General features: G+C 47.9%; 1 long non-coding RNA gene across 1 annotated transcript; it reads left to right on the top strand.

Moving 5' to 3' along the window:
• The first annotated feature begins 4,371 nt into the window (after positions 1-4,371).
• Positions 4,372-14,882, top strand: LOC105746227 (uncharacterized). The gene is made up of 3 exons (XR_001118669.3): positions 4,372-8,352; positions 9,585-9,723; positions 14,678-14,882. It is a non-coding gene; the product is annotated as an uncharacterized lncRNA (long non-coding RNA).
• Positions 14,883-22,036: the final 7,154 nt, after the last annotated feature.

The following is a 22,036-nucleotide window of genomic DNA, read 5'->3' as shown; positions in this document are numbered from 1 at the left end:
TCGGGAAGGGGATAAGGCCTTCTCCCAGCGCTTCTCCCCAGCCTGGGCGGTTCACAGGGAGAGGAACAAAGCTGTGCGGAGGCTGCAAGGGACTGGATTCCACCCAGGGCTGGGAGGCCTTGGCGGGGTCCCCTCGCCCAGCGCCGGGGTACACCAGAGGGGATTTCTCCTGCACTCAGCTGGAGCAAGGTCAGCTGGATTCCACCGGGAGGAGCAGGGCACCGACCCCAGGCCAGTGCCCCATGGGCCAGGGACATGGCCCCAGAGAGGAGGACGGGGACACAGGGGTGGAGGAGGGGGCACAGAGCCCTGGGAACACGGTGCTCCCTCAAGACCCGCAGGCGTGCTCACAACCAGAGCGCCTCCCCGGGGGTGTAGAGTCCCTCCTCCGCCCCCATGCCGAAGGGCTCCCAACCCATCCCAGGGAGAAGGCCAAGGCCTTATGTTCCCGAGATGGAACATTCCACATGGCGGCCCTCCTTCTGGTCTGAACCATCTTCCTGATTTTTAACCGGAATCTGTCCTGCTGCTGTGTCAGGCAAATGTGGCAGACTTCTCCAGGTTCCAAGGACTTACTTGTGATATTAAGTAAAATGTTTTCTGTTTTCACCCCTGAGGATAAACCAAGCCTTGGGAAGATTCTAAACTGCTTGTCCCCACCCTTCTTCATCCAACCCACACCCACCAGCCCTCCTCCCCACCCGGCCACAGGGGAACACCTCCAGTCCGCTCTTCCAGTCAAAGGCAGCGGGGGAGGAGGCGGCCGAAAGAACCAGCCCTTTGTGCTAGACTGGGGTCCTTGGGGGACGAGTGCATATTTTGGCATATTTAGAAAGATCTTTTTTTTTATATATATAATGAGCAGCAGAGAAGGAAAGGGAGGGAAGGGGAGATGGAGAGACCAAAGCCAGGAAAAGAGCAGGGAGGAGCGTGGCAAGGGCTGGAAGGGGACTTTCTAAGAGCAAGTGGAGAATGCAGAGGGCTGAAGGGTGAGAAATGGGGAGAGGTCGGGAAAAGAAGGGGGATCCTTAGGCTAGACCAGGGGTTCTTTTTTTTTTTTTAAAGATTTATTTATTTATTTCTCTCCCCTTCCCACCCCCCCCCCCCACCCCAGTTGTCTGTTCTCTGTGTCTATATGTTGCGTCTTTGTCTGCTTCTGTTGTTGTCAGCAGCACGGGAATCTGTGTTTCTTTTTGTTGCGTCGTCTTGTGTGTCAGTTCTCCGTGTGTGCGGCACCATTCCTGGGCAGGCTGCACTTTCCTTCACGCTGGGCGGCTCTCTTTACGGGGCGCACTCCTTGCGCATGGGGCTCCCCTACAAGGGGACACCCCTGCATGGCAGGGCACTCCTTGTGCGCATCAGCACTGAGCATGGGCCAGCTCCACACGGGTCAAGGAGGCCTGGGGTTTGAACCGCGGACTCCCCATGTGGTAGACGGACGCCCTAACCACTGGGCCAAGTCCGCCGCCCATAGACCAGGGGTTCTTAGCCGGGGGGGTCCATGGAAAGATTTCAGGGGGTCTGTGAGCTTGAATTGAAAATTCAAACAACCACTCTTCTTGTGGGGACGCGTGGGGGCGGGTGTGATATGTTTGTTATATAATACACAGTACAGTGTGGCCTTATGGGGTCCGTGGTTTTCACCTGACTGGCAAAGGAGTCTGTGGAACAAAAAGGGTTAAGAACCCCTGGGCTAGACGGAGTTGCGGCACACAGTTAGAGAATGTCCGAAGACTAAGCTTGCTCATCTCTTTGGAGGCAGAAGGTGGGATGAAATGCCTTTGGAATTTCCAAGAAAGGCTTTTACTTACATTTTATTACACGAGAAAAACAAGCCTCAAAGAGGGGCAAGGAGCTCAGAGCTGACAATGACAAAAAGCTGTGAGCATTACCTCATTTAATCCTCACAACATCCAAACGAAGCAGGGCCCGTTGTCACCCCCACGTCCCAGAGGAGGAACCGAAGGTCTTGCACAGCCTGCCAACACCTAGCACGTCACCCCGCTAAGATGTGGTGGAGCTGGTGCTGGAACCCATGTGCCCTGACCCCAGAGCCAGCTCCCGCTCTCCAGCTGGAGGCTCACTGACTAGAACCAAGGGAAGACAGCAGGAAGCCACAGACGCGTGCAACAGGTGAGCACACCAACAGGTGAGCACGCCAAGAGTTAGTTATTGTCCTAGGATAATTGCGTTCCAGGGGTCAACCCTGAGCCGGGGTGGGCCCTTCCTTCGGGGTCAGTTCTGGTCACCCATCACCTGGAATGGCACACGCTGTCTCCCTCCTTCCTGGACCCACCATCTGATGCCCTCTGAGAATAAACAGAAGCTGTTTCTTCTCTTTCTCCAAACACCCGGTACCCTTCAGAAGAGCCAGAGTTCCGGGTGTCGGTCTAGGAAGCATCTCTCCTTCTCAGACTCTTCAAAGCGCAGACAGGAACCACGGGTCTCCAAAGCCACAGCCTCTGGTCCTCATTTGGCATGTTGGCTTGTGCGTCGTCTGTCTATGCTTTCATTCCCCCAGTGGAGGAGGACTTCACTGGCCTCCGCCAGTCCAGCACCCGACCCTGTGCTGGGCACAGCCGAGTGAGTGTCCAGGCGCTCAGGTCTGTGCACTCTACAAACGGTTCATGCATTCCACCAGCCTTGGTGCCTGGGATAAACCAGTAGCTGGGGAATGAGCCCTCATCCCTGTCCTCCTGGAACTTGACCTAACTGAGGAGATGGACAAGTGAGCCAACGATTATTCTACACGGTGATGGAGAGGATGGCAGGGACCACGGGAGCACTGAGGGGCACCAGAGGAGAGGAGCCAGGGAGGGCTCCTTAGAGGGCGTAGGGACTGAGTCTTGAAAAAGAGGGATCCTCAGCTCTGTCAGATTCTGGAGGATTCTGGTTCACTATGCCTCCTCCCCCACTTTCACAACCCATTTTTTCAGAGGTAATAGTTCATTTGAAACATACTTATTGTCCTCCTAATGTGCGCCCAGCACTGTGTTAGTGTTTGGGAATTTGATGAATTTGACACATACTCTCTGCCTTCCTGAAGCTCCCAGTCCAGCGAGAGCCGACAAGCCAGCATTCAACGGCCTTACCTGAAGGGACGGGCGCCAGAGCTCTTGAGAGCGCAGGACAAGTTTACTTCACCCTCCCCGGCCCTGAGGCAGGCTAGTGTAGGAATGGGAAGGCGGGTGTAAAACCTGGTGAGGACGCAGGGCCACGGAGCCCCGCCTGGGAACCCGCCAAGGGAAAGACCCCACCACCCACCAGAAGGCGGCTGGAAGAACCCGGCTAGGAGAGCACCTTTTGGAACAAGAGTTCATCCGGGTCAAGGGAAAGCCCCAGCTATCCTTCAGGGGCTTCATCATTGGCCCCCGGGGAACTGATGGGTGGGGCAATCAGTCAAAAGAGCAGAGAGCTGGGACCCCTCCCCAACCCTTAGCAAAGGGAGGAATACTCAATGGCTAGAAAAGTAACCACAAGAGCCGAATCACTCTCTCTGCCCCAGCAGCTGCACCTGGGGATCTATTATTTCCTCTGGTTTCTATTCTCTTCTCCCATGTCCTTAATAAGCTACTGGCCTAACTGAGCCTGCATGTTCTTAAATTCTTTTATGGAACACAGTCGAGAACCTACAGGAATCTGGCGTCAGCACCACCCTGAGATGGAGAGGCCATGGCCACCATTTCTTGAGAGGTGGCGACTTGCCCAAGGCCACGGGGAAAGGAGCAGGGGAGCTGTGACCCCTCCTCAGTGCTCAGCTGCCAAGTCCCCCTTGTGTCACACTAGCCCAGTCCTTGCATGAGGAAGGGGCTGAGGTGTGTTTGCTGCTGGGGCTGCTTCTCTCACTTCTCCAGCAGGTGGGGCCGTGGGAAGGCAGGGAAGGTCAAGGCTATCCCCTTGGGCGCCTCCGCTTAACCTGGCAGGCCAGAATGCTCCGCCTTCCCCACCTGCTTCCTTCTCCCCCCCAGGCCTCCTGCCTCCTCCCATCCTTCTCCACAGCCCCCTCCTCATCTCCCGCTGTCTCCCCTTCTCCCCCCAATCTCCTTTCCCCCACTCCTTCTATCCCTTTTCCTCCCTCCCCCCCTCCACCCTTTTATCTTTTCACCTCTTCTTCCTCCTCCTTCTCCTTTTCTCCTCCAAACTAATTGCTTAAGGGGTGAAGACCAGGTCGACTTGTGAAAACCCTGATCCATCGCCATGGTGATGCTAATTCAAGCTGAGTTCAAAGGAAATTGTTCCAGTTAAAACTAACAAGCTGGAGCTGGGGCCCCAGGAAGGACCAGTGCCAGGAGCAGCTGAGCCCTGCGCCCCGACAAATAGGAAAAACAAACTGGCCAGCTTCTCACACTCCAGTCCCCTCCCTGCCCTCCCAGCAGCCTTCAGATCTGCCCTAGCTTGAAGGGTCTCCGAGAGGTCAACTCCGCGGGCCCAGATCTGCGGACCAGCCTCCGCCCAAGCCACCTCGCACAGCCGAGCAGCATCTCTATCTGAAAGTGCTTGGTGCGAAGAGCCCTCCCCACCAGGCGGTTCTGGGGTTTAACCACCCTTGCTTTGGAGAGCTCTTTCCAGAGTGCACAACCGTTCCATTGCTTTCCAAGCGTGGCTTTGAAAGGACCTGGAGTCTAATAACAAGACCTGGAGCCAGACGCGGTGCTAAAGCTTCCACATATTAACTCCCTTAATCCTCGCAGACACCCGCTGGTGCCGTCGGCATCCCTACTTCACAGGGTTTCCGGGGTGAAGGCTGCTCCCAGAGGATGAGCCTGCTGAGAGCTGGATTCCAGCTCAACTTCGCTGGGCTGGTTTAAGGAATGATGCAAAAGGCTTTGAATGGCGGGGTGGGTGTGGTGGGGGTATGCATTGAATTGCGTCCCCCAAAAAGACATGTGCAATTCCTCACCGGTGGTACCTGTGAACCATGACCCTATTTGGAAATAAAGTCTTTATAGAAGTGATTAGCTGAGATGAGGTCAAACGGGATTGGAAGGACACTCACCCAGCAGGACTGGTGTCCTCGGGAGAAGTCTGGACACAGAGACACACATAGCGGGAAAGGCCATGAGACAATGGAGCAGAGATTGGAGTGACACAGCCGCAGGCCAAGGAGTGCCAAGGACGGCGGGCAAACCACAGGAGCCAGGAAGAGGCAAGGGGTCTTCTCCCCTGAGCCTCCAGGGAGCCTGGGTCTGCCGACACCTTGACCTGACTTCTGGCCTCCAGAACCAAGACAATCAACCCCTATGGTTTCGAGCCACCTACTTTGTCATGGCAGCCCTAGGAAACCAAGGCGGAGAGAGGCCTTAAAACGTGCCATCTGGCCCTCGCAAACGTGGGAAGAGGAGAGTCGTGATGTGTGCCAGCCTCCCCACAGCCTCGAGGCCAGCGGCACCGCCCTCCTCTGGGCCGGGGAGCTTTGGCCTGGGCTCTGCCCGCTCCCCAGGCACCCGCCTTTCCCAGCTGTCCTGCAGGGAAGGCTTCCGTGCCTCTGGACTACAGAGCGAGGCAGTGACTCAGCACGGGGGCTGGGGCAGCCTCCCACTCCCAGGAAGGCTGGCGCTGGGCTTTGTACTCACCCGGGCCTCTTTCATCCCAGCTTCTCAAAGCCCCTTTCAAGCTGGGAGCGGAGCCCTGGGAGTTGGGTCATTATCTCAATTAACAGGAGAAAGCTGGGGCCCAAACCAGGTGGAGGCAACTTTCCCTCAAATTAGGCCTTGAGTCAGCTCAAAGGCCTGCGCTGGGTTTTCCCAAATTGCAAGCTGTGGGCTGCAGGGCTCATGTGTCCTCATTTGTCCATGCAAGGGAGAGGCGGGTCCTGCGCAAGCACCTGGAGGGTGTGTTTGCAGGGCCGGAGTTTCCCAGAGGGCAGTGCCTGGGCACCCCCTCTCCAGTTGTCGCTAGTGGGGCACCTGCGTCGCTCGTACTTTTCCAAGTAGGGGGAGCAGGGAACAGGATGAACGAACAACGGTCGTCAGCGATTCTGGGAATGGGCCCAGGCAGCTTTGGGGGATTAACTCCCATCCTGGGGGGAACCCTTACTAAGGCCCTAGGCCTTGGGGTCTCCGGAGCTGTTCTAGCCAACTCAACCTCCTTGAGCTGTCCCTGGCCTTTAGCGTTAGAACATTTGACCCATGATTGGTGAAGCTCCTGTGTACCCAGGAGGAGGCAAACAGAACAGACTTCTAAATTCCGGCTGAGTCGCTGTGCAATCTTGGGTAATCGCTTTAACATCTCTGAACTTCAGTTGCCTCATGGGCTCCTCGGCTCAATGTCTAGAATGTAGGAGATCCCTCTACTAACACCGTGAGCAGGCAGAGAAGAGTGGGCCTAGCAGGCACCATGCTCATTTCCCTGGAGGGGCAGAGCACAGAGCGGTGACATGGCATGTACCACACGCAGCCAGGACTAGAACCCAGTCAAGGAGAGGCCTTCAAAGGGTGCCCATCTAGGCATGGACCAGGCAACCTCCTGGCTAGCTGACTCAGGGTAGAGAGTGTCCGGGCTGTTGATCTTAGCAGGTTGGGCGTCTGGGTAAGCGAGGGAGTGTGAGGGTGGGTGTCGTGGGGAAGTCGGGGGCAGGAGAAAACCCAGGATGTTGCACAAGGAAGAGTAGGGGTGGGGAAAGGCCCAACTTAACGAGGCAGCTGAAGAGGAGAGGGGCTGGCCCCTTGGACAGAAAACTGCCTGCCCCCGGGATGATGCCCCATGCTGCAGGGATCAAAGCTGCCCTGCGCATCACTCCCTGGGAACAGCAGAGCTGCGCTGGGCTCACTAACGCCTGAGCTTTTCATGGGGCCTGCTTGATGTCGCTGACTCAGTTTCCTTCATTCCCTGCCCACCACGCCTGCTTGTTTCTGAAGAGGTCTTTTCCTCCCCAAATGCTCTTTCACTCCTCCATCGTCAGCTGCTGACTCAGGCCACTGAGTTGATGTCCATGGGGCTCCCGTGGCTACAGACTGTCCATCTCATCAATGCTAAGTTTCCTTCTCTGGCCCCTGATGCCTTCCCAGCTTCAGCCACTACCTCCATCTGCCTTTGTCCTTGAGTACTGGCTCTAGACTCAGCTAAGCTTATCTGCTTATTGACTTCAGTAAATGACTCTTAGTTTTGCCCTTGACTTTCACAAAGGTCAGTAAAGCGAGTGCAATGGGCCCAGCCCTTTTACCCACACTTGATCTTTCCAAATCTTAGTTCCAGGTTGACCCTTCCTGAGTGTCCCTTGATCCCTCTAAGTGCCAGCCTTCTTTCTCTCTGCTGCTGTCTTACTGTGTGCCTTAGAGCAGGCCCACTGGGGCCAGAAGGTCCAGGCCTGAGTCTCAGGTCTGCCCATCCTGGGGTTGGGCATTGGTTCTGGCCCCAGGAGCTGGGGTGAGGGAAGAGGAGGAAGCATGGCTGAATGGAGGCAGCTGGGAGAGTCATCTCGCCAAGTCTGGAGGACACATTAGGGAGTGATGGATGGAAAGGATGAGAGGAGGAACTGGGCTTGGTATCAAAATCGTAAGGAGAAAAGAATGTGAACTTTCTCTGGGGGTCTGAGAATTCTAGAGAGTGGTTTCTTCAACATGGCTTCTTAGATCTTTATCTGTGGTTCTCAAACACAATCCTGCTAGGGTCCCTCCTCTGTCTCCCTCCCCTCATATTCCCCTATTCCCCCTCTCTTCCAGCCTCTGGCTCATCATTTTCCTTTTGCTTTTTGAGGCCTTTGGATGGGCATTCAATCCCTCCTTTAATAGATGAAAAAATTGAGATTTAGAAAGATCTGGTAATTTACTTACAGACCCACAGCCAGTCATATTCCAGTTGGGAAACTAACCAGGTTCACCCAGCTCCAAAGCCTGTTCTCATTCCATTACACCTTACATGGATGTGCAGGGTATGTGTGTGTGTGATATGTGGTATGTGTGTGTTTGTGTGTATTAGTGTGTGGTATATGTTTGGACGTGTGGAATGATATGTGTATGTATGTGGTGTGGTGTGTGCATGTGTGCGGTGTAGGTGCACATGTAGGATGCTGTGGCCTATGCATGTTTGTATGTATGTAGTATGTATGTGTTATGTGCACACATGAAGGTGCGGTTTATATATGTGTGTGTGATTTCCAGGATTTCTTGGTTATTTACCAGTTTCTCTTCCCTCCTTTCTCTTCCTTTTTCTCCGTCCTTCCTCCCCTCCTTCCCTTCCTTCCCTGCCTTCCCTCCCTATTCCTCTTCCTTCTAGGTGATGCAATGGACTGTCTTTGTAAAATGTTTTCTTTCCAGCCTCAGATGATCAGAAATGCTCTGCATCTTCAGGACACCCAGCGACTAGCTCTTTCTCAAGAAGAGGGAAGTGGCTTAGCAGCTCTCAGCCAGCAAGGTAGCAGGCTTGGCACCAATGGTGGCTTCTAGATGAAAATATAAAGATGTTGAGGAAAGGAAAAGTGGAGACAGCAGGAGGATCAGGGGGCCTGTATTCCAGGCCTGATTCTACCTCTTGCCAATTACATGACCTTGGATGGGTTTCCAAACTTCAGTTGCCTTAACTGTACAATGGGGATAACAATATTATTGCCCTCCCAGGAGTGTTGGATTAGAAGAGATAATGCATGTGAAAATGCTTGGTAAACCCTAAAGGCTCAAGGCATTCATAACTGTCATTTGGGGAAATAAGGAATGTTTGGACACATCTCCCTACCATTCTGATGGTGACTGATGTCATGAGAACATCATATTCTCCATATCCCCAAAAGAGGTCAGAGACAGGATCTAACTGGGTGGACCATTCTAGAGGATAATTCTTAATATGGTAGAATGAACTACCCTGGCTTCTCTCCACCTTTCATTAGTGGGATGCTATGAATCAGAAAGACTCTGGTTAGAGTCATTCCAGATGCTGAGAGTACTTAGCAAAGTAGTGTGGGGACTCCTGTACTGTAAGCCAAGCTCAGGAATGAGTGATGCCTCTTAGACGAATTAATGCTGGTGTTATTGTTTTATAAGGGGCGGGGTCAAGGACAAGCTAGTAGGAAAAATAGCATTTCCTCCTATGAGACAACACTGTGTTGGCTCTGGGGATAAAATGAGTGCTTACCATGGAGGGGCGCATGCTTGCTTCTTGGTGAATGAAGCAATCAGCCCCAGCTCTCCTGGTGGAGAATGAGTGGAACCAGAAGTCTGCCATTGCTCTTCTGAGTCAGCAACTGCTCCAGGAGCATCTGGCTTTAAATAAAGGGGCAGAACCTCCTGCCTTTCTGTGGGAGTCAAGGGGTAGAGATACTGGTCCAGGGAACATGAAGGAAGGGACTTTTGGGAGAGGGTGGGAAATCGAAGAGAGAGACAAAGAAATGGAGGGATATGGGACTGGACTCTGTCTCAAGGCCAGTGTCTGTTGGGTCTGCTTTCTTTGTTGGAACTTGGAAGTGAAAAATTTAGATGAAGCTTTTTACCATTGTTTTACCAATGCTGCATTGCTCTGTTAGGATCTGGTTCTTGAGTATAATGAGCATATTATATACATATGTCCCTTTTAGTTCTCTTTATTTGTCCTGGGATACACTTTCCTGGAGGACATGCTCAGAAAAACAGAACTCCTTCCCAATTATCTTGCAGGGGTTCTAAGCAGAGATGGAATTGGAGGCTCATTGGCCCTGATGGATGACCACGGAGAGTCATGATAGCTACTGGCAGCAGCAGAGGGATCCAGGGCCCAGCAAGTAGGGATGGCCACCTCACCCAAGGAAGAGAGATGGTAAGACTGAATTCCCTAGGGGCCTCTCATAGCTTAGCATGGAATAACTTTTGAGAAACCTAAGATACATCATAGGTTCAGGGTCTATATACAAATATTCCTGGACATCCACTCTGGCTTGGGTTGGAAACAGACCCCATAGGTCATTTCATCCATACTCTTTCCTCAGGTAGGACCAAGTAATTTTTGAAATATAGCTGTACTACTAATCCCCTATATTTCCAGGGATCATGACACTACATAGGCTTTCACCACTCCAATTCTCCATGCAACCCTCCACTCACCCACCCATCCAATCATCCAATCCATCCATCCATCCATCTGTCCATCCATTGTTTATTGAAAGAAGAGTAAGACACAGTTCCTTTCCTTTAAGAAATCATGGTATAGTCTTTTCAGGCATTCTAATGTCTAACCAAATGGAATAACTTCTAATGACTGACCTAAATGCCTAATCTAATCGAATATCTAACCTAAAATTTTCATGTTGTAAATAAAGATAAAGGTAAAACAATGCCATGCATCATTCATTTCATGTATATGTGAATCTTTTGAGTGATCCTCAGTTCTGGGTTTATCAGAAGATGCTTCTCTTATTTTGGACATACTGCTTACCTTTCGGGCTCACTAGGGAATGAATCAGGATTAAAAATGTGATCTAGAAAGGCTAATTTGTAAGCACATATTTGGAAAAAATGGACTTCCCAGAACTCCTGCCACTTAAGGATCTCAAACTACTAAAAGCACGATCATTTCCCAGGGGGAGCAATTGCTCATTGAGGGTTTCATCCCAGCTGGCATAGGAAAGGCCCCAAAGAATTCCTAATTCTCTGCCATGAAACCTTTTCCGAAAGAGCAGGTAAGTAAGACTGGCCTCGTTTGCCTCGTAGGTCTGAACCTGCTTCCCAGCCCTTCCTTGGATTCCCACTCTCCCTCCCCCTTTGGATTCTTTCAGCTTCCACAGCTTCTTCTAGAAGTAAAGGGGGAGAAGGAGGGTTGAGGAGGGAGTGGGACGGGGATGCCCTATGAACTCTCAGTCCCTCTTGATTCATCAAAGGGCAGCTAGCTGGTTGCTGGAATGAGTGGGGGTGGACAGGAGAGGGAGAGGGTGTTCTTTGGACTGGGAAAGATCCAGAACTCTCATTAATGTCTGACACCTCTAATAAAAGAGGCATATTCCCCAAAAGCGATTTTTGAAACTCCTAGACCCTTTGAAGCTTGTTGTTTAACTGCCACTCCTTCCATGCATTTAATAGGAAACCAAGCCCCTGCTGGCTCACAAGGCTCCCACCTGGGGCAACTTCTCTCATCCAAGCATTTGAGGCCCCTGTATAGGGGCCCTTGAGGCTTCTTGCATCTGGGAATGTGCTGGAAACATGTTTATAGGCCAGAGTGGGTCAGAGCTAGGTGGGAGGGGATTAGGAATAAGACTTTGGGAGGCAGATGGAGTTGAGAAATGTGGCTGAGCCCCAGCAGTAATTTTTCTGGACTGGCTTGTTTTTTTCCCTCATTTAACTGAGAATTAGCACATGTACTTGCTAAACCAAGAATATAATGAAAAGTAAGTTACTCTTTACTGTAGAGATCACTTCTCTCCCAACCTGGAGTTTGTGTATACTGTTGAGAAAATTTCTATGCTTTATAAGCATCTTTTTTTCTGGGTCATAAATAGGAACATATTATACACACTATTCCATATATTACTTGTTCTTAACAATATATCTTCGAGATCTCTATACAGCTACAAGTATAGATCTACTTCGTTTTTTGCCTGGTGTTAGTGTGGATGTTCCATAATTTATCTACTCTTTCTCCAATGATTGACATTTAGGTCTTTTCCAGTCTTTCATTAATACAAACAAAGTTGCAATGGATGGTTTTTTACATACACATCTGCGCATATACAACTGAGGGATACATTTCTAGAAGATGAATTGATGGATCAGAAATATTAATATGTACCTTAAGTTTGATAGACATTGCTAACTTGTTTTCTGATAGCTAAGATTGTATGCAGAAGGGAAGGACTTGAGGGTGGAGAACAGGCTGTCAGCCCTCCAACCCTGCTCCCTCAGCGCATCCCTCCTTCCCCTATGCAGGAACACGATGCAATGGTGGGGATAATTCCCCCAGAGGGTAATTGAAAAATCTGTTTGGCTCTAGGATGCATGAACTAATTCCCCCACCTGAATGATCCATCTTCCTAATGGTGTTTGCTCAGGCCGAGTACGACTAAGCGGGTTTGCATTCTCTGAGCACAGAGGGACTGCAGAACTGCCAGGGCCAGGGGTGTCAGGCTGGGTTCCTCCACCGAGCAGAGTTCACGGGCTCCTAGCTCTGCTCGCGAAACTGCAATAATGCGGCAGTCACTTGAGCCGTGCCTTTGACTTTCCGAAGTCTTTTGCAAGTAAAATTTCATTCCGTGTCAGCTACGAGGAAGGCCAAGCAGGTATTGCTGTTCAGGTGAAGAAACAGACCCAAAGAGACTGTGCGATGGAGTGTGGTCATGAAAAGGTACTGGTTCAAGAGTCGGGAGTATTGGGTTCAAGTTCAAACACCGATATCAGTTAGCTCTGTGGCCCTGGGCCTCTGCTGAAGGGTTTGGGCAGGAGGGTCTCTAAGCCCCTCATCATCCAAGGGTGTGATGTGAGGAATGTCCAAAGTCCTGCACTCAGCTTGGGTGTGGAGCTGGGATGGGACATGGCCATGGTCAACTGGCTGCTGTTGGCCATTCGCTGAACTGGATGGCAGTAGAGCATCACACAGCAGCTCCAGGCTGGGACCTCTGTCCATCGTGGCTCCTGTAGCAGGAGCAGAGGCTCCCCTTTGGGTGGTGGTGTATGCTCCCAGTCTACTCAAAGCATGGTATTTTGGGCATGTGGAGAGGGCATTCTGTACTGCAGGAAGGAAGGCACAGCGTTGGCTGGAGCAAATGGGATTGGCCCAGACTGCTAGGGAAGAGGTCCCAACCCCAGCCCCTTTCAGAGGCACAGTGGGGAGAGGCCCCTCTGCCCCATTAAAGCCCCTATAATCCATACCATCTGTCCCCCATAAAACCAAGCAATCTCCTGTCTCATTCTCCAGATGGTCTGGAGGCCTAATCAAAGCCAGACCCCGAGCTGGCCTCTTCCTTCCCTGCCCTTCTGTTAATGGCCTTCCGCCATCCTAGCTCCAGGGCCCCTTAACCCCTTCCTCTCTTGCTTCCTCTTCCCCCCAGGAAGTGTGTGGCTTTGGGCAAGTCATGCAGCCTCTCTGGGCCTCAGTTTCCCTGTCTTTGGTAACCAACAATTACGTTGCCATAAAGAGCTTACAAAATGTTTTTCACCCACAGGATCTCAGTTAAACCAAACAGGAGATAACTATGCCTGCTGTAATTACCACACGGGGAGAGAAGTTCATGAGCTTGGGGGGCCGTGGGGAGATAAAGGACACTGGAGATGCCAGTTACTCTGCCCGACTGGGCAGGGCACTCGGCGCAGGAGGCACGAGCCCACCCCGGAAGGCGCGGGGTTTCCTAAAAGCACCTTTGCACCCTGAATCTCAGGACACTGACGCGTTGCCTGGGGCTCCTGGCAAGGTGTGTGTGTGGGGGGGCTTGGAGGCGGTCAGCGAGGAGGACGCCGGGAGCCCACGTGGAAGGTAATTCCTCCCCAGGCCCCTCAGCTCAGGGCAGCCAGCAAGGCAGGGGCGTGGGGATGGGGAGGGAGGAGGCAGCCCTTAGCTAACCGGACTGAGAACAAAACACGAGGAAACAGGCTAACGAGTAGCAGGAGGGATTTAGGTCAGACCCACGGAACAGACGCGAAGTGACGCGGCAAAGACCGCAGGGCCCTGGGGCGGCGTGTTGAACAGGGGTGTGGAGACACCCTGCGGTGAGAGTGAGGAACTACAGTTTGCTTCTCTGAGAAGGGTGATGGTGAAAAACCAGAGAGCCTTCTTTAAGAAGTCCCTCCATATAAACTCTCATTCACTCTTCACGACAGCTCTGGAAAGTAGACGTTCCAATGCCTCCTTCCGACTCTGGCACGGTCCGTATTCCAGCTCAGCTGTGTGACTTTGACAAGTTACATAACCTCTCTGAGCCTCAGTTTTCTCATCTGTGAAATGGGTACTTCAGAGGGTTGTTGTGGGGCTCAAGTGCTTATCCCAAGGCCTGGCAGGCAGTAAGAGGCAAATAAAGTTTCTTAGGACCTGTTCATGGAGAACTTGCTTCTCACTCCACGACCCACACAGCACGGTTTGAACCCAGGTTCATGCGAATGTGTGGATTTTCCTACTCCCCCCGAAAAAACGGGGGATTTTGGACTGTTGTGTGTTCTGGCCTCCCCGAGAGCAGAGCGCCTGTGGCATGGGGGTGTGCCAAGAGGGAGTTCCAGGTGTGCCGTTAGATAGGGGCTCCCCTGATCCTCCAGATAGTGATGGGGGGGGGGGGCGTCCCAGGGCACTGCCCCCACCCCTGCCACAGCCTCTGGCTGAAAGCAGCAGGCCACCCACTTGCTCCAGAGCGCCACCCGGCGCTGTCACTCTCCAGCTGGCCGTGCTGGGAAGGTCGGGCCGCTCTGCCTCGGGGCCTCCCTGGGGAGGGGGCGCGTGTCCCTGAGGGTCCAGGCACACGGCGCCCAGGACAGCAGAAGGGCCTTGAACAGCTGCTACTGCCAGGCCCCAGCAGGCCTCTGTGGGGCCGTCTGGTCCCGGGGCTGGGTGAGGCCTGGCTCCTCCCCGACTCCCTGCCCTGGAGCCACTGATTTAAAGCCCATAAAACTCAGACAATCTCCCCTGGGAAGCGCGCCTTCTCCGTTCAGCTCCTGCGAGCCTGTCACTTCCTAGCTGTGCCAGCCTGGGCAGGGACCCTCGCTGGGCGCCCCCATTTCCTCTTCAGGAAAAGGCAAATAGCAAAGGCCCTCCTGAGAGGGTCCTTGCGAGCCGTACCCCCGCTCATGTGCTCATTCCTCAGGTCTTCGCTGTGGACCTTCGCTCGGATGGGAAGTGACACAGAGCACCGGCCTGCAGGAGGGGAGGGGTTCCAGCAGCAGGGAAACAGCCAGAAACAGAAGACTTGACACTGCATGCCCCGGGCCCCACCCAGAGCCCGGCCCCAAATGCCAGCAGGACCTCCCCTGAGATCAAGAAGGACCTCTTGTAAACCCACAACTTCTCTAATAAAGAAAATAATAATTATATATATATATAAGAACGCCCTCTATCCTTCTGACTTCGGCCCAGCTCTGTCTCATTGCTTGGTGCCTAGAGCTCAGGAAGCACCAGACTCACGTGGTGCCTTCCCGGCGCGGGAAGCCTGTGGGCGCACGGACGCCTCTTCCCCTCTGCGGGCGGGCAGCAGCGGTCAAAGCCGAGCGGGCCGGGCAGGCCTGGGAGCGCCGAGCCTCACGGGGCTGCCTCCCGCTGCCCCACGCCCCCGGCCACTGCGCCGCCCCTCCACGCGGGGGCGCGCCCTCTCCGTGCCCCTCCTCACCCGCCCCTCTGTCCCCTCTTTTGCGTCGGTTCTTTCCACCTTTCACTTCAAGGGTAAAGACCCCTTCGGCTGGTGCTTGGCCGTCTTGGGAAGCCCTTTCACTTGGGTGGACTTGTGGTCTCCATCACCAACTAAGGAGGTGCTAGGATGCCCCTCAGAGCTGAAGAGTGATTGGCCCAAGGACGTTCATTCATTCCACAGGCGCCTACTATGCGCTGAGCTCTGAGGTTTCCAAGGTGGGGGCCAGTCTATGCAGGGCTTTGGATCCCCGTCTTTCTTGAGACAGAGTACCATTCAAACAACTGGGCTTCTAATTTCTAGTTTTTCTAGTCTAGTCCTCCCTTCCTGAATACACTTGGTTATTGTGATGGATCACGGATATTTCAAAATCTTTTCAGCTTCATGCTTATGGACAATCTCTTCACCCTTCCTTGATGTAGGCTTTACTACCCAGTTTAACTCTCAGGCCCTAGAGGCTTCTCTTTGCCCTCATTCCTGGCCAGAATCACCACCATCCTTGCTATGTGGCCAGACTCCCCATCCACCACACTCATCAAATATTGGTGACAACTAAGTCGGTTTATATTTGTGAACTTTACAATATACAAAGTATGCGCACTCTTCTATCTGACCTTCAGAATAATACCGTAATACTATGAATTATCATTCAAATATACGGATAAGAACCTGAAGTTGAGAGAGATGACTAGACACATATCAGATCTGGCTCCTATTAAGTGGCAGATTGAAGATTCAAATTCAGCGCACATGGCCCCAAACCTGTGCACTTTGCAGGATCCCCCTCTGCCTCCCAGCAGTCTGCAGTAAGCAAGTGTCTGCTACGTCCTGGGTGCTGTGGTGGCACCCCCATCACTCCCACTGCTCTCCTCCAGCATCTGTGTGGACAGCCGCCACTGTCATACCTCGGCTGTACTGACAGTTGAAGGAAAAACAAGTCACCTGTGAATGGACAGTCAGTGAAGTTTGCACCTCACACATGGTTCAGAGTAATGTTGTTTGTCGAGCGAGAAGAGGGGGGAGATGGAGGCATTTAAAAACAGAAAAAATTGTCAACTGGAGTAGGAACTTAGATATTGATGTTGATCATTTGCCGGAAGACTTTGGACCAGTAACATCATTTTTCTGGGCTTCAGTTTTCTACTATTTAAGAAAGGACAATAAAAGTCTGGCTTCTAGCAATGGCAAGATAGCTTTGTTAAACTAACCGCCTCCCCCTGATAGCAACTATAAAATCTGGAAAGAAATAATTGAGAAAAGCAACACAATTATTTGAAGACATTGGGGAATGACTAAAGTAGGCAGAAATTGAAGGGATATTCACCCTTGAAAAATGCTCTGCAAGCGATGAGATTTGTGAATCTGCAGCTTCTCCCCCTACCCCCCCAAGGGCATACCCAATACCCATGTGAATCCAGAGGTGGGATTTGCAGCCTTAGTAGTTTGAGGTCAATCTAGGCAGAGCAACCAGAAAATTGGTGGTGGGGGTCCTAAAAAGGAGGGAACTGAAGAGGAGGTGGGCCCCAAACTCTCTCTCTAAAGTCTGCCCGTTCTTGGTTGATTGCTAAACTATTAAGCTAAACTATCAAGCATCAGAAAGCCCCCAGGTAGCCTGACAAAAAAGCGGCAGCTAGAAACTGAAAGAACTGAGCAAGATTATTTCAGACACCGTTCATCATAAAGAGACAGAGTTTGCAATTTGAATCCAGCCATGATAACTTCCAGCTAAAATAAAAATTATTCTTCAAAGAAATGAACAGAATCCAAAATCTCTATGCCATGTCATTCATAATGTCCAGTATATAAAGAGAAATCACTAGTCATACAAAGATATAGGCAAATATGACCCCTACTCCATCAAAAGTGGTCAATTGACTACAACCCTGAGATGACCTAGAGATTGCAATTAGGAGACAAAGAATATAAAGCAGCTATAATAAATATATTTGAGAACTTAAAGGAAAATGTATGGATTATGAATGAACAGATGGGGAAGTTTAACAGATAAACACTATATAGAGGGAAACTGATATGGCTCAACCAATTGGGCTCCTATCTATCATACAGGAGATCCAGGGTTCGATGCCCAGGACCTCTTGGTGAGGGCAAGCTGGACCACACAGTGAGTTGGCCCATGCGGAGTGCCTGCCCACACTGGAATGCAGCCCCATGCAGGAGTGCTGCCCTGTGTGGGAACGCCGCTCCACACAAGAATGCCGGCTGACGCAGAGAACTGGCACAGCAAGATGATGCAACAAGAGACACAGGGGAGAAAAAATAAGAAGATGTAGCAGAACAGGGAGCTGAGGTGGTGCAAGAGAGTAATTGCCTCTCTCCCACTCTGGAAGGTTCCAGGATCGATTCCTGGAACTGCCTAATGAGAATACAAGCAGATGCAGAAGAACACACAGTGAATGGACACAGAGAGCAGACAATGGGGCGAGTGGGGGGAATGGGGAGAGGGAGAAATAAATAAAATAAATCTTTAAAAAAAAAAACAACACTATATAGAAAGGACCAAATGGAAATTCTAGAGCTGAACATTACAAAAACTGAAATAAAAAGTTTATTGGATGGGCTTATTAGCAGATTGGAGAAGGCAGGAAACAGAGCCAGTGAGTATATAGATTAACCAATAGAAATGATTTTATCTGATGGACAAATGGCAATACCAAGTAGTCTAACACGAATGTAACTGGAGTCCCAGAAGGAAAAGACAGAGAGAATGGAGCAGAAAAACATGTAATGAAATAATGGCCAAAACCTTCACAAATTTGGTGAAAGACATCAACTCTGAGATCCAAGGAGTTCAGTGAATTCCAAGCAAGATAAATACATAGAAAATTATACCTAGGCACTTGATGATCAAACATCTGAAATCTAAAGATAAAGAGAACACATTGAAAGCATCCAGAGAGGAACAATGAACGAAATGATGGGTCAATTTCTCGTAAGAAATGATAGAGGCCAGAACATAATTGAGCATCATCTTTCAAATTCTGAAAGGAAAAAAAACCCTGCTAACCAAGAATTTTATCGTTAGCAAAACTATCTTCAAAAATGAAGACAAAAACAATACATTTTCAGATTAAAAACTAAGAGAATTCATTACTATCACACCTACAGTACAAGAAATGTCAAAGGAAGTTTTTTCAGACTGAAGGGAAATGATACCAGATGGTAACTCAGATTTATAGGAAAAAATAAAGAATAGAAAAAATGAAGAATATATGGATAAATATAAAACACATGCATATTTTGTCTTTTCTTCTCTTAAATTCTTTAAAAGACATATGATTATTTAAAGTGAAAATTATAATGCTATGTTGAGGGGCTTATTACATATGTGACAAAAAGAGTGAGAAGTATGGGGGTTAATGTAAATGGAACTATTCTGTTGCAAGGTTACTATATTTTATGTGAAAACAGCACAATATTAGCTCTAAATATATTGTGATAAGTCAAAGATGTGTATTATAATACCTATAACAACACCTAAAAATACAAAGAAATACAGCTAAGAAGCCAGCAGAGAAATCAAAATAAAACTTAAAAAATTATTTGATTAAGTTCAAAGAAGTCAAGAAAGGAAGAACAAATGAACAAGAAAACAGATGAGATCAAAGGAAAACAAACAGGGAAACAGCAGATCTAAATCTGATCTTTTCAATAATTGCATGAAATGTAAATGAATTAAACACTTTAAAAGATGAAGACTGTCCCACTGGATACAAAAGCAGGAGTCAGGTATATGCTGACTGTAAGAGAATACACCTTAAATACGAAGACAAAAATTTTTAAGGTAGAATGATGGCATGATATCATGATGGTTAATTTTATATGTCAACTTGGCTAGACTGCAGTGCCCAGTTATTTAACCGAACACTAATCTAGATGTTGCAAATTTGTCGATATGGTTAACATATACAATCGGTTAACTCTAAGTGAAGGAAGTTATCCTTGATAAGATGGGCCTCTTCCAGTCAGTTGAAAGTCCTTAACAGCAAAACTGAGGTTTCCCAGAGGAAGCAGACATTCTACATGTGGACTCCAGCTTCAGCTCCTGCCTGAGAGTTTCGAGTTTCCAGGCTGCTGGCTTATCCTGTGGATATTGGACTTGACAGCTCCCACAATTGCATAAGCCAATTTCTTGAAATAAATGATAAGTATGGCTATATCCTACTGCTTCTGGCTCTCTGGTAGAACACTGACTGGTTCACCATTCAAGGACAGCTCATAAGAAAGCCGGAGTAACTCTACTAATCGAGACAAAATAGGCTTTAAGACATGGAAGGTTACCAGAAAATAAAAGGAGTGTTTTCTAATAATAAAAGGGTCACTATGTTAAGAAGTCATAATAATTATAAATCTGTACACCCCTAATAACAGAGCTTCAAAATACATGAAACAAATACTGACAACTAAATAAAGAAATAGACAAATGGACAATCATTTTTGCAGATTTTCTCAGTCATTGATAAAGCAACTGGATAAAAATCAGTTGAATATAAAAGTTCGGAATGACACTCTGGATCACCTTGACTTAATTGACTTTTATAGGATACACACACAGCACCTGCTGAATATACGTTTTTCTCCAACTGTACATGAACATTTACCAAGATAGATCATATGCTAAGTCAAATAACAAGTCTCAATAAATTTCAAAAGCATGAAATGTTACAGACTATGTTTTCTGACCACAACGAAAATTAGAAATCAATAAGTTATTTAGAAAATTTCCAAATATTTGGAAATTAAATAACACAATTTTAAATAAGTCATTGGTCAAAGAAAAACTAAAGGAAAATTTAAAAATATTTTGAACTGAATAGTATGAGAAGATAACAGGAAATTTTGTAGGATGCTGCTAATGCAGTAATTAGAAGGACCTTTATAGTTTAAATAATTCTACTAGCAAAGAAGAAATAATTATAATGAATCATCAAAGTTTTCATAAAAGATAAAAGACAAGAAAGTTAAAATAAAAATAAGTAGAAGGGAGGAAATATTAATAACGAAGATCAGAATCAATAAAATATAAAACAAACTGTATAAAAACAATGAAACAAAGGTGTTTTTTCTTGGAAAATAATAATAAAATTGATAAGTGTCTAGCAAGATTGGACAGGAAAAAGAAAAATGCCAATTACCAATATCTAGACGAACAGAGTTAATATCACCACAAATCCTACAGAACACCAAGAGAATAATAACAGAATATTATGAACAACTTTATGCCAATAAATTTGGCCACCTAGATGAAATGGACAAATTCCTTGAAAAACACAACCTACAAGAACAGACACGAAATGAAATAGAAAATCTAAATAGTTCTATTTATACCCAATAAATTGAAACTGCTATGTAAAACCTCTCTACAAAGGAAATTCTAGGCCCACATGATTTTTCACTGATGAATCTATCAAACAGCAAGGAAGAAATAATACCAATAATACACAGTCATTCAGAAAATGTATTAAGAAAGAACACATCCTAACTCTCTTCATTTGTCTGAAATAATCCTGAGAACAAAGTTTGAGAAAAATGCCCAAAAGAAGTATAGACCAATACCTCTTATAAACATATATTCAAAAATCTTTCACAAAGTGTTTGCAAATTGAATCCAACAATATATAAAAATGATCATATATCTGACTAAATGAAGTTTATCCATTTCATATTTGTAGGTCACTTATTGTAATCCACCACATTTACAAACTAAAGAAGAAAAATTCATAAGCCTATCTCAATAAATGCTCAAAAACCTTTAACGAAATTCCACCCGTTTATGAAAAAACTCTCAGAAAATAGGAAAATAAGAGACTTTCAATGTGATAAAGGACATCTGTGGAAAACCTAGAGCTAACATCATCTTTACTGGTGAAAGACAACAGTTTCTCTTTAAGATTTTAAAAAAAGGCAAGGATGTATACTTTCACCACTTCCATTCAGTATAATTTTAGAGATCATAGCCACTGCAACAAAGGCAAGAACAAGAAATAAAAAGACATAAAGATGGGAAAGGAAGAACTAAAACAGTGGTATTCACTGACTTGATGGGCCATGTGGGAAAAATCTTACTACAACTAATAAGGGAATTTAGCAAGGTTTCAGGATACGAAGTCAGTATACACAAGGAAATAGAGTTTCTACATACAGCCAACAATTGGAAAATAAACATTTCCAAATACAATAGCATTATAAATAACACAATTCATAGGAAGTATTTAACAAAAGCTATGCAAGAACTGTGCGCTTAAAATTGCAAAACATTGTTGAGTGAAATTAAAAAAGACATAAATAAATGGAGAAATAGAGCATATTTATAATGGGAAAACTCAACATTTGTAAGATACATTTTTGTCATATTAATCTGTAGATTTAATTTAATTCTAATCATAATTCCAGAAAAATTTTGGTAGCATTTTATAGGTTATTCTAAAGTCTATATGGAAGTACAAAAGACCAAAATAATTCTGAAAGAAGAAACAAATCTGAAGAGTTTACACCAGATTATTTTAAGGTTTACTATAAAACCACAACAAACAAGATAGTGTTGTACTGGCATAAGGATAGACAAATAGATCAATGAAACAGAATAGGGATTCTAGAAATAGACTTGCATTCACACAGTTAATTGATTTTGGACAGACGTGCCAAAGAACTTCCATGGAGAAAAGCAAATCTTTTCAACAAGTGGTATGACTCAACTGGATATCTTTATGGAAAAATAATGAACCTCAATTCCTGACTCTTCAACATTGTGTCAAAAAATAAATTGGAGTTGATCTAAATACAGCAGCTGAAACTATAGTTTTT

This window comes from Dasypus novemcinctus, chromosome 27 (assembly GCF_030445035.2).
Source record: "Dasypus novemcinctus isolate mDasNov1 chromosome 27, mDasNov1.1.hap2, whole genome shotgun sequence".
NCBI lineage: Eukaryota > Metazoa > Chordata > Mammalia > Cingulata > Dasypodidae > Dasypus > Dasypus novemcinctus.
Note: the sequence above shows the minus strand (reverse complement) of the source record. Positions and strands in the feature narration are given on the sequence as shown.